At 43.2% G+C, this 13,738-nt stretch overlaps 1 non-coding gene and 1 pseudogene across 1 annotated transcript; one reads left to right on the plus strand and one right to left on the minus strand.

The window, feature by feature from the left end:
• Positions 1 to 13,738, plus strand: part of LOC130018091 (RNA-binding motif protein, X-linked 2-like) — a 65,101-nt pseudogene that overhangs the window by 12,072 nt on the left and 39,291 nt on the right.
• On the minus strand, positions 7,756 to 7,862 carry LOC130018109 (U6 spliceosomal RNA). The gene has a single exon (XR_008791476.1). It is a non-coding gene; the product is annotated as a U6 spliceosomal RNA (small nuclear RNA).

Below are 13,738 nucleotides of genomic sequence, written 5' to 3' on the forward strand. Positions count from 1 at the left end.
AGCCCAATGGCATCTGTTCGCTCCGGGAACATGAAGGGCCTCAAACCGATCGTTCACGATCTTGATGAAGAACTCTGACCATCTCGTAGGTGGGCGGCCACGCGGTCTTTTGACATCCCGTGGAATCCAGTCGGTAACAGCTCTAGTCCAGCGGTCGTCTTTAAATCTCATTACGTGACCAGCCTATCTGATTTTCGACACCTTGGCAAATGAGACAGCGTCCCTGATTCTTGATCATCGACGGATGTCAGAACTCCGGATTCTTTCTCTCATTTGAGTGAAACGTGATATTACAAGCATAACTCTTTCTATTCTTCTTTGGGAAACCTGAATAGCGTTCTCCTCTTGTTTGCGTAGGGCCCAGGTCTCTGAGGCATATGTTAATGTAGGAAGAACAGTGGAATCAAAGAGATGTGCCCGGAGCTGGAGGTTCTTCGTCCTCTTAGCTATTTCTTCGGCGTTCTTGAAGGCATTCCAAGCCACTCTCTTCCTCCTGCGCAGCTTGGGTGCCAGGTCATTTGTCATGTTGACCTCTCGACCTAGGTACACAAAGCTGTTGCATTCGGAGATGGTCGTTCCATTGAGAGTGAATGGGGCGTCAGGAACGAGGCTGTTTCTCATAAACATTGTCTTCGTAAGATTCAGCTGTAGTCCTACCTTTCCACACTCAGGTCAAAGTCGGCCAGCATTTGTGCCGTTGGCTGATGTTTGGTGTTTTTAGAACAATGTCATCAGCAAAGAGGAGGTAGTGTAATTGCCGACCATCTATCTTCACTCCCATTCCTTCCCATTCCAGTCGTCGCATGATGTTCTCGAGGGTGGCACTGAAGAGTTTCGGTGAAATGGTATCACCCTGCTGCTCCCCTCTCTTGACATCAACGATCACTTCTTTGTAGAAGTACTTCCTTAGTTAAACTAATTCCTAGGTAGTTGATTTTGTGGCATACAATTGTGAACGGGATTGTTTTCTTCATGTCATTTTCTTCTCTCTCACTATTTGCGTATAGGAAAGCCATGGACTTTTGGGTATTGATTTTGTAGCCTGCCACTTTACGACACAAGTCAATCGTTTTTAGGAGTTTCTTTTTTTTTTGGCTTTTTGTGTCACACCCAGCAATGCACAGGGGTTGCTCCTGGCTCTGCCCTCAGGAATTACCCCTGTCAGTGCTCAGGGGACCATGTCGGATGCGGGGACATTGAACCGGGGTCGGCCGCGTGCAAGGCAAACTCCCGACCCGTTGTGCTATTGCTCCAGCCCTCTAGGAGTTTCTTGGTAGTGGTTTTAGGGTTCTTTAAGTATAGTATCATATCATCTGCGAATACTGAGAGCTTGATTTCTTCCTTTCCTATTTGGATGCCCTTAATCTCTTTTCCTTGCCGAATCGCTAATGCTAGTAATTCCAGTTCTATGTTGAACAGTAGTGGAGACAGTGGACATCCTTGTCTCATCCCTGATCTTAGGGGAAAGGCTCTCAGTTATTCCCCATTGAGGATGATGCTTGCTGTAGGCTTGTGGTTGATGGCTTTAACTATATTGAGGAAAGTCCCCTCTCTCCCCAATTTGGCGTGAGTTTTCATCATAAACGGGTGCTAGATCTTGTCAAATGCTTTCTCTGCAGCTATTGATATGATCATATGCTTTTTATCTTTTCTTTTTTTATATGATGGATTATGTAGATTGATTCCCGAATGTTAAACCATCCTTGCATCCACGGGATGATCCCACTTGCTCATGGTGTATGATCTTTTTGATGAGTTGTTGAAATCTATTTGCTAGTATTTTGTTGAGAATCTTTGCATCCGTGTTCATCAGGGATATTGGCCTGTAGTTTCCTTTTTTTTGTGGTGTCTTTGTTTCCTTTTGGTATTAGAGAGATATGGGCTTCATAGAAACTGTTTGGGAGAGTTTCTGTGTTTTCAATTTCCTGGAAATTGCTTGTTGTTCCCTATGAGATTTCTGTTGCTCATCTTCAAGCTCGCTGATCCTCTCTTCAGCTGCACTTATCCTATTGCTAAGGGTACTTACTTGCTTTTTAATTTCACCTACTTAATCCTTTATTTGTGACGCTTCTTTGTGTAGCGATTTTATTTCTGCTCTCATTTCTTCCTGTATTTTCTCGACTATCTGTTCTATTGTTTCTTTCATTTCTTCTTTTAGTATTCTGGACATCTCTTCCATTGACTCTTTGAGTAGATCCTTGAAGACCCTCTGCATTTTGTTCCGGAACTCTTATTCAAAGAGAGCATGCATAATTGTGGACAACCTCAGTTGAGGATCCGCGATTCTTTTCTTCGTATTCTCCTTGTAGAGGAGATTTAAGTTGTTTCTTCATGTTGCTTTGGTTGCTAGAGGTAGAATGCTGAAATCACAGGCACTGTTCCGTCTTATCGTGGGAAAGGATTTTGGTTAAGATTGGTCGATGGTCGCCAGCCTTCTCCCTTTCTATAGTCCGACTTTCTTCTCAATCAGGCATTATTCTATGTTTTATAACTGACTTTTGCTCGAGCAGGCCCAGTAACATCTCCATTGGAGACTTTGTTGTTACTGTGTCTGGCATATCGAATACGTCACGGGGAGCTTGCTAGGCTCTGCCGTGCGGGCGAGATACTCTCGGTAGCTTGCCGTGCTCTCCGAGAGGGGCGGAGGAATCGAACTTGTGTCGGCCATGTTGGCTGTGTACAAGGCAAACGCCCTACCGCTGTGCTGTCGCTCCAGCCCTGATATTGAGTGAAGCTTTGGAGGAGGTGCTTTTTAGGATTGAGATTGTATAGCTTATTTCATACTGGCCTTTTGTTAGAAGTAGAGTAGGCCAGTGGGATGTTGTTGTATTGTAGTAGAGGTGGTCAGAAATTTTTGGTCGTTATTAGGAGACAAAGTATGGAATGAAAGTCCTGAGTGCTCAGATTGGGAAATATAACTGTGGCCAGGAGAAGGACACACCCACTTCTGGGAGGCCACGCAGCCTATGTAGTGGCCACGCCCCTGGCCTGCCCCCCTCCCGTTGCCCTCTCCTTCACCATCCCCGTGCTCTCCCCCTCTTATTCCCATTCTCCCTGCTCTCCTCATCCCCTGTCCTCCTCTATTATTTAATGCTGTACAGTTTCCTGTATTCTTCATTTTTAATTTTTTACTTTTTGGGTCACACCCGCCCTTGCACAGGGGTTACTCCTAGCTTACTCACTCGGGAATTACTCCTGGGGCCATATAGGATGCTGGGAATCGAAACCGGGTTGGTCACGTGCACGGCAAACGCCCTACCCACTGTGCTATCGCTCCAGTCCCTGTCTTTTCACCATTCTCATCCTCTTATAATCCTCTCCCTTTTTCCTTCTTCCCTTCTCCCCTTCATACTCTTTCCCTCTCCTTTTCCCCTTGTCTCCCCTCCTCCTCTTTCCCTCCCCTTCCTCAGTTTTCTCTCTCTCCCCCTGGACTTTCCCATGCCTCTCTTCCCCCCACTACTTCCCTCTCCCCTTATTCCTCCTCCTTCCTCTTTTTTTTCCTTCCTCTACCCCTCCCACCTCTCCCCCTTTCCACTTCCCCATGCCCTCCCTCTTTTCTTTTTCCTTACCTTCCTCTTCCCATTTCCCTTCCCCCCTTTGCCCTACTCTCTTCTACCTCTTCCCCCTCTTTCCTTTTTCCTCCTCTACCCCACACTCCTGTCTTCTCCTTCCCCCTGCTCCTCTTCACTTTCCCCTTCCTCTCCTTGGTTTCCCTGGGGCACATTCCTGGCTGCTTTGAACAATCTCATGAGTCATACTAATAAACCCATTCGTTGAGGTAGGTTATATTTTAATGAGGCATTACTTTTGTGAAATGCCTAAAAGTTTCCTTCTTAATCTTTAGTCTTTGAGAGGTAGGGTTGATATTTGCATATTTAAACTGATTTTTTTGGGGGGCAAGGAGATAATGGGTTAGGGGCACAGTTTTTGTTTTGTTTTTTATTTTTTTGCTTTTTGGGTCACACCCGGGGATGCACGTGATTATTCCTGGCTCTGCACTCGGGAATTACCCTTTGCAGTGCTCAGGGGACTATATGGGATACTGGGAATTGAACCTGGATCGGCCGCGTGCAAGGCAAACGCCGTATTCGCTATGCTATTGCTCCAGCCCCAGGGTTGCAGATTATTAAAGTAGGTCTAGTGTCCCCCAGCACTAAAATCCTGCTGACAGCATCAACCCGTGCGGCCTTGGTGGCCCCAGCGCACTTCCAGGTGGCACTGGAGGTTCCCCAAGCTGTAGTGTCAGTGTATCACCACATCCTTGGGGCCTTAGAGTGAGTTGTCTGACCCAGTATCCAGGGAATGGTCCTTGGGCTCTGCTTGGAAGACCCCTTTGAAAACATTTTTTGAAGGTACCTATGGTGTATAAAGAGCGTATGACTTTAAATTCTTTTTGTATTTTTGAGCCACAGGCAGTATTGCTCAGGATTACTGCTGTTTCTGAGCTCAGGGCTTCCTTCTGTTGGGGCTTGGGGACCATATCTGGTGCACAGGATTGAACCTAGGCCAGCTGCATATAAGACAAGCTCTCTACCTGCTGTAGTATGACTCTGGTCAACTTTATATATACATACATGTGTGTGTGTATGTATATACATACACACATATACACAGATACATGCATGCATATGTATTTATATGTATACACACATATATGTATATATAATCATATATCCATACACATATTTCGGTTAGGGGGCCACACCTGCTGTGCTATGGGTTTACTACTGTCTCTACATACAGAGATCATTTCTGGGCATGGGGGAATGATATTGGGTGCTGGGGTCAAAGTTGGGTTGGTACATGTAAGATGAGCATCTGCTATACTATCTCTTTAACTGCTGATAATGTATTTTAAGATACATTTGTGTTGTTGGAAACTTAACTCCTTTGTCTACAATTTTTTTGTTTTGAGGGACACCAATAGTACGTAGGTAAGGCCTTGAAATTGGCTTTCCTTAGTTGCTCACCACTTACCACATAGGGTCCCCTGAATATCTCTAGGAGTGATCTTTGAGCATAGTTGAATGTGGCAAGATCATTGAAACAAAACATTTTCAAAACAAAAACAAATTGGGGGTTTTGAGGAAAATTTATTTGGGTCCATTGGTGGTTTTCTTGACCTTTATATGTTCAAACTTAAAAACTATTCTATACTACTGGTGTGGGCTGGAGCAGTAGCACAGCAGTAGGGCCTGTGCCTTGTGTGCAGCCGGCCCGGCCAAGCCGGTTTTGATTCCTCCGCCCCTCTCAGAAAGCCTGGCAAGCTACTGAAAGTATCTTGCCCGCAAGGCAAAGCCTGGAAAGCTACCCGTGACGTATTCGATATGCCAAACACAGTGACAACAAGTCTCACGATGGAGACGTTACTGGGCCTGCTCGAGCAATCGAAGAACAACAGGAGGACAGTGCTACTACTGGTGTAATGTATTCTATTAGATTGTGAGTTCAGATCCTCTTTTTTGATAACCTCAAGGCTAGGCCTAGGGCCTTGTAGATAGTACATGTTTGGTAAATGTTTGAACTGAAATGTGATTTTTCTCTTCTAGGTGGACTTCCTTATGAACTGACTGAAGGGGGTGTTTATCTGTGTTTTTGCCCAGTAAGTTCGCTTTAATTTTCTCCTTTCTAGATTATCTGTGTCATTTTCTTCCATGATGAAATTTGTTTCCATACAAATTGTAAGCTGGCTGGCATTTCTGCATAGGGAGAGCTCAATTCAAGATTTTGCTTTAGTTCTACCCAGGACGTAGATCTAGAGCTCTCCCAGTCTGGAAAATCCAACAACTTGTCCCTAGGCTTCGGCTCTGTTTCTATTGCTTTTGTTCTTCTTCTTTTTTTTTATTTTTCGTTGCAGAGTCCTTCAAGCAGTTACTCCTGACTGTGCTTAGGAATCACTCTTCTTTTTTCTTTTTGGGTCACACCTGGCAATGTGCAAGGGTTACTCGTGGCTCAGGATTTACTTCTGGCATTGCTCAGGGGACGAATGGCCTGCTGGGAATTGAATCAGGAATCGGCCACATGCAAGGCAGGCACCCTACCAGCTGTGCTATCGCTCCAGCCCCAGAACCGCCCATGGTGTGTGGTGCTGGGGATTGAACTCCTGTCAGCTGCATGCAAGTAAGGGCTGTACCCCCTGTATTTTCTCTATGGATATTTCCTTGATCTTTCATTGAGACTTTTTAAACTTGGATCTATAGTAGAGCAGATGAAAGGACTTTTAGATAGCTACAGTTCCCCTACAAGGTTTCTTTTTGACCCCCTACAGACTAGGGATAACAGCCCTTCTCTGCCCACACCTGTGTGACACTATCCATTTAGGCAAAGTATACAGGATGTAGGGGAAAAGAACTAATGGTTTTGGTTGTAGTTTGCTTTCTTTGTTTTCAGATAAGTGTGAGGTTAGTGAGCCGACCAGATCTCCTGTGGCTGGAGAGCTTAGGGGACAGTAGTTTCTGGTCAGGGGATGCGTACAACAGAGGTTAGAAGGCCGTGGGAAAGAAACTTGGCAATGCTTTTTATGAGAAGTGAGCCATAGGTATAGGTTTTGGCCATCCCACTCAAGCTGAGAGTTCTGGCAGGGGTTGAGGTGTCTTCCTCCTAGCTTCTGGGTGTTGGGGAGGTTCACAGTAGGTACAGCACATGATTTCCATTTCTTCATGGTATCTGTTCCTGTCTAGTCTCTCATCTAGGGCTGCATCCTTCAATATCACTGGCCTGCATACTGGTCCATGGACTTGTGTTTGAAGACCTATTGATCTAGATGTTTTTGTCTTGTTTCTATTGAGTGATGGTCAGCTAGTATGTGTATTCTAGTTTTCGCTCCACAGTGCTCTTCATAAAGACCTTTTGGCATTGTCAATAATGACTTTGAAAACCATTTTTGATTTAGATCATTTGTCTAGGATTGGGTTCGAGCAGAGTGGTTTACTCTATGGGGGTAATATGAGAGATTTTGTAGGGTTATGGAACTGTCTTTGGAATTTTGGAAAAGTGTGTTTTCTGGAGACAAACCTAAGGACAACAAACAACCATTGGCAAATGCACTGCATAGTTTTTTTTTTAAATTCTTAATTGTCTTTTATTTCTGAGCAGTGTTTCCAGTAGTTTACTACTGTAAATTAAACCATAATATATACTTTAGCATGCTGCTCTTCTTTGTGAAATTATTGGATTAATGTGGCTAGTTTTCTCTTTACTGATTTTTAATTTTTTTTTTCGTTTTGAGGCCATACTAGTCTCTGTTTAAGTATCATTTCTGAGGAGTTCTAGGGACCATATGTGTTTATCTAATATGGTTTGGTTTTGTGCAAGTCAAGCACCCTGCCTGCTGTACTCTCTCTCCAGTCCCTCTTTGCTAACTATTAAATGTTACTTTAAGTTGTTTTTATATTATTTTCAGATTGCTCTCTATAAAGGTTTTCCGGCTTTCCGCTCAATAGTATGCCCCCTTTTTCTGAATTCTAATCAGCAGTGATTTGTTATTTTAAAATTATTTGCCATTGACTTTCTTTCTGAAATTTATCTTATTAAAGAATTGTGGTTTCCAGAGTCATTGAAAGTTGAGTTTTAGACATTTATTTCATCATCAGCCCTACCACCAGTGTTCCCTTATTCCCTCCCACCTCAACCCCCACATCATCCTCCACCTGAAAACTTGGCAGGAGCATGACAAGTTTCCGTGGTTGCAGCGTAGATCCCATGTTTTCAGTTTTTGTATTTCCTTGCTTTCTCTTTTATTTTTTAAAAATTTTTTTAAATATGGAATGCTTCACAAATTTGCATGTCATCCTTGTGCACGGGCCATGCTAATCATCTCTGTATTTTTCCAATTTTAATATATGTGCTGCCAAAGCGAGCACTTGCTTTATCTTTTCATTTGCTTTTAAATTCATCATCACTGTATCATTGTAGCACTGTCATCCCATTGTTCATCGATTTCTTTGAGCAGGCACCAGTAAGGTCTCCTTTCGTCCTCAACTGAGATTTTCACAAGTTCCACATTGGACACTTTCTCAGGGTCAGAGGAATGAGAGCCATCATTCTTACTGGGTTTTGGCATATCGAATACGCCATGGGGAGCTTGCCAGACTCTGCCATGCTGTTGGGATACTGTTGGTAACCTGCTGGGTTCTCTGAGAGCGAAAACTAGACACCGAGAGGTCATGCGGCCGGAAATGTGGCTGCATGCTTTCAGGAGCTTGGTTCATCAGCAGTGACATTAAACATCTTTTTCATAGATCAACAGGTCATTATTCTTTTTAGTATGCTACGTACTTTGCCTATTTTTTTTCTAGTGTTGTGTTCCTCATTAGTGATTTTACAAGCCTCATTGATAGAATATGGATATAGTTTTGTTATATCATTTTATCATGTATTAATGGGCTGGAGCAATAGCACAGCGTGTAGGGCATTTTCCTTGCATGCGGCCAACATGGCCGACCCGAGTTTGATTCCTCTGCTTCTCTCGGAGAGCCCGGCAAGCTACCGAGAGTATCTCACCTGCACGGCAAAGCCTGGCAAGCTACCCATGACGTATTCAATATGCCAAACACAGAATCAACAAAGTCTCACTATGGAGACGTTACTGGGCCCGCTGGAGAAAATTGATGTACAATGGGAGGACAGTGACAGTGACATGTATTAATTGATTTTTAAAAATGTGATATACTAGGATGGAGAGAATACATAGATTAAGGTCCTTGCCTTGCATACCATTTTTGGCTACAGTAGTGGTTCATTTTTGAGCACTTTATATGATTTCTTGAACACAGAGCCAGAAGTTGCCACTGAACTCTCCTGGGTGTCCTTCCCCCACCGCAATTTGATATGTGATAGTACTGTGCCTTTATTCTTTCATGTTGAAAAGTTTTCAATTTGAGGTCTAAAGAGGCCTTTTTAACCGATTCCTCTACTGTTTCTTTGCTTTTTATTTTGAAATACTACTTATATTTCATGTTAATGTATTTTATACTTTTATTTCAGACGTAATACAGAAAAACTATAAAATGCAAGGAATGCCACAGTATTCCGTTAGCCAAGTCCCTGAATTTTAGCATTGAACCTAATTGTTACTACTATTTTTTATTAGAGAAACACCATGAGGTACAGTTACAGACTTACAAATTTTTGTGCTTCGGTTTCAGTTATACAGTGATCAAGTACCCATCCCTCCACCAGCGCCCATCCTCCACCACCACGGGTCCCAACATCCCTCCCAGTCCCCATCCCCCCATCCCACCCTTTAATACATGCCTCTGTGGCAGGGTATTTCCCCTTGTTCTCTCTCTCTCCTTTTGGGTCCTGTGGTTTGCAAGAGATGTATTGAGTTGCAATCATGTTTGGTCTATAGTCTACTTTCAGCATGCTTCTCCCACCCTGGGAGGATCATCCCAACACCCTTTATTTGGTACTCTCTTCTCTATCTGAGCTTCCTTTTCCCCTAGCGCGTGTGGCTGGCCTCCAAGTCATGGAGCAAAACTCCTGGTACTAATCTCGGCCACTCCTGGGTGTTAGTCTCCGATTTTGTTGCTTTATGTTCCCCGGATGAATGCAAACTTTCTGTGTCTATTCCGCTTTTTCTGACTCATTTCGTTTAACATGATAGTTCCACTTGTATTACCACTTGTATGTGAATGTCATGACTTCATCTTTTCTAACAGCTACATAGTACTCCATTGTGTAAATATACCAAAGATTCTTTAACCAGTCTTCTGTTCTCGGGCACTCAGGTTTTTTCCAGATTGTGGCTATTGGAAAGAGTGCTGATCCCTATAAGGATACCCATGATATTCTTCAAAGAAATGGAGCAAACACTCCTGAAACTTATATGGAACAATAAGCCCCCACAAAGAGCTAAAGCAATTCTAGGGACAAAGATAATGGGTGGAATCAACCTCCCCAACTTGAAGCTCTACTACAAAGCAGTAATAATTAAAACAGCATGGTACTGGAACAAAGGCAGAGCTGCAGACCAATTGAACCGATTTGAATATACTGACATCTCCTCCCAAGCATATGCTCATCTAATCTTCTGTAAGGGGGCAAGAAAAGTGAAATGGAGCAGGGAAACCCTCTTTAATAAATTGTGCTGGCAAAAGTGGATGGCTACATGCAAAAAGTGGGCTCAGATCTCTGCCTAACGCCATGCACAAAAGTATGATCAAAATGGATTTATGACCGCAACATCAGACCGGAATCCATAAAGTTCATTGAAGACAAAGTTGGCAAAACCCTCCATGATATTGAAGCTAATGGTATCTTCAAAGATGTCACGCCACTGGCCAAGCAATTGAAAACAGAGATAGACAAATGGGACTATCTTAAACCAAGAAGCTTCTGCACCTCCAAAGAAACACTGACCAAAGTACAAAGACAGTCTACAGAATGGGAAAGGATATTTTCCAAATACATATCCGACAAGGGGTTGATATCAAGGATACACAACATACTGGCGTAACTCCACAAGAAGAAAACACCCAATCCCATCAAAAATTGGGCGGGGAAATGAACAGAAACTTTCGCACAGAAGAAATCCGAATGGCTAAAAGGCACATGAGAAAATGCTCTACATCACTAATCATCAGGGAGATGCAGATCAAAACAAGGAGATATCATTTCACACCACAGAGACTGGCCCACATCCAAAAGAACAAAAGCGACCGATGCTGGTGCGGATGTGGCGAGAAAGGGACCCTCCTTCACCGCTGGTGGGAATGCCGACTGGTCCAACCCTTTTGGAAAACAGTATGGACGATTCTCAAAAAATTAGAAATAGAGCTCCCATTTTACCCAGCAATACCATCCTGGGAATATATCCCAGAGAGGCAAAAAACGTATAGTCAGAGTGACATCTGCACTTGTTATTGCTATTTTTACCTGTTTCACAGTTTCTGATTTTACTAAGTTATCAGAGAGTCCATTGCAAGACATGATTTGTGGGTTTGGACCATGCCTGGCGATGATCAGGGATTACTCCTGGCTGTGCACTCAGGAATTACTCGTGGTGGTGCTTGGGGTAGCACATGGGATGCTTGGGATTGAACCCCAGTCACAAGGCAAGTGCCTTTGTGCTGCCCTCCAGGTCAGTACCAAGATCTTTCAGTTTGTGTTTCCAAAAACTAAGGCCATCAGGAAATCAACACTGATACAGAACTATGATGAACCTTTTGGTTTTCTTCCATTTCACCCCCTGTCTCATAAAACCCTTTTTTGTCTCTGGGCCATACCCAGTGGTTCTTAGGGGTTACTCCCAGTCCATTGCTCAGGGTCGTTCTCACTGGTGCTCAGGGGACCATGTGGTGCTGGTGATCAAATCTGGATCTCCAGCATGCAATGCAGTTGTACCAGCCCTTTGAGCCATCTCCCCAACTTGCTGATAATCTATTTATTGTAGGAGAAAAATTGCTTTGTGGTCCTTGATCTGTCATGTAAATTATAAAAATTTTAGTCTTTTTTATTTTGCCAGAGAGAAAGTACCAGGATAAAGGTGCTTGTCTTGCATGTGGGTAACCCTGGTTTTTATTTTTTTTTTGGGGGGGTAATATAATTTTTCTTTTATTTATGGGATTGCTATTATTTTTTTTACATTTAAATTTTTTTTTAGATTTTTATTAGTGAAACACCATGAGGTACAATTGTAGATTTACAAATTTTTTTGCTTGGGATTCATTTATACAATGATTGAATACCCATCTCTCCATCAGTGCCCATTCTCCACCACCACTGATCCCAGTATCCTTCACAACACCCGTCTCCCCTCATCACAGCCTGCTTTTGTAAATTTTATTGAATCGCCGTGAGAAAGTTATAAGCTTTTATGTTTGGGTTACAGTCACACAATGATCAAACACCCATCCCTCCACCAGTGCACATTCCCCACCACCAATATTCCCGGTATACTCCCCCCTTTTCCCACGCTCCCCCTGCCTCCATGGCAGACATGATTCCCCATATTCTCTCTCTACATTTGGGCATTATGGTTTGCAATACAGACCCTGAGAGGTTACCATGTTTGATCCTTTATTCACTTTCTGCACAGATCTCCCATCCCAACCGATTCCTCCAGCCACCTTTTTCTTAGCGATCCCTTCTGTATTCCAGCTGCCTTCTCACCTTTGCTCATGAGGCAGGCTTTCAGCTATGGAGTAATCTATCTGTCCTGTGTATCTACTATCTTTAGGTGTCAGCCTCGTGTTATGTTGTTTTATACTCCACAAGGGCTGGAGTGATAGCACAGCGGTAGGGCACTTGCCTTGCACGCAGCCAACATGGCCGACCCGAGTTCGATTCCTCAGCCCATCTCAGAGAGCCTGGCAAGCTCCCCGTGATGTATTCGATATGCCAAACACAGTAACAACAAAGTCTCCAATGGAGACGTTACTGGGCCCGCTTGAGCAAATCGATGATCAACGGGAGGGCCTTTATTTATTATTATTTATTTTATACTCCACAAATGAGTGGAGTCCTTCTGTGTCTGTCCCTTTCTTTCTGACTCATTTCACTTAGCATGATACTTTCCATGTTTATCCATTTATAAGCAAAGTTTATGACTTCATCTCTCCTGAGAGCTGCATAGTATTCCATTGTATAGATGCCCCAAAGTTTCTAGGGCACTTGGGCACTTGGCCCAGATTTTGGCTATTGTGAACAGTGCTGCAATGAACATAGAGGTACAGATGTCATTACTACTGTGCTTTTTTGCATCCTTGGGATATAGTTCCAGAAGTGCTATTGTGGGGTCATATGGAAGCTCACTTTCTAGTTTTTGAAGAATTGTCCATATTGTTTTCCAGAAAGACTGGACTAGTGGGCATTCCCACCAAGAGTGAAAGAGTGTCCCTTTACCCCCACATCCATGCCAGCACTGGTTGCTTTTGTTCTTTTGAATGTGTGCCAGTCTCTGTGGTGTGAGATGATATCTCATTGTTGTCTTGATTTGCATCTCCCTGATGGCTAGCAATGTGGAGAATTTTTTCATGTGCCTTTTGGCCATTTGTATTTCTTTTTTGAGGAAACTTCTGTTCATTTCTTCCCTCCATTTTTTTCATGGGGTTGGAGGTTTTTTTCTTGTATAATTCTACTTGTGTCTTGTATATCCTGCATATTAATCCCGTATCAGATGGGTATTTATTAGGTAAATATTCGTTCACATTCTGTGGGCTCTTTTTGTATTTTTGCCACTGTTTCTTTTGAAGTGCAGAAGCTTCTTAGTTTGATGTAGTCCCATTTGTGTATGTTTGCTTCCACTTGCATGGGGCTGACCCTGTGTTAATGTCCAGCATTGGTCCCCTGAGTGCCTAGAATGACCCCTGAGTATAGAGCTAGGATTAACCCCCGAGCACCTCTGGGTATTTATTATAGGATAAAACTCATTTTTAGGGTGTTCATTTTTTAAAAGATTTTGTTGAGTATTGATAACAGTGTCTCACATGTGCTGTAATGCTGAGCCATCTTCCTAGCCCCTGTAAGTTTTAGTGCAATTATTTTGTAAACATGGCCTGAATCATAATGAAGCTCAGTTTCATTACCCTCAAACTTTCTTCACGTGGTACCTTTTATAGTCTTCTCTTTGATTTTATTTCTGTATGTTTTTCCTTTGAGGTTGGGAACTCCCAGCTGTGCTCAGGGTTTACTCCTGGCTCTGTACTCCATGATTCTTATTCCTGGTAGGCTCGAGCGACCATATGTGGTTTTTGTTTTCTGGTTTTGCTTTTTTTTGTTTTTTTGGCCACAGCCT

Source organism: Sorex fumeus, unplaced genomic scaffold (genome assembly GCF_029834395.1).
Source record: "Sorex fumeus unplaced genomic scaffold, SorFum_2.1 ptg000236l, whole genome shotgun sequence".
In the NCBI taxonomy this organism is placed as follows: Eukaryota; Metazoa; Chordata; class Mammalia; order Eulipotyphla; family Soricidae; genus Sorex; species Sorex fumeus.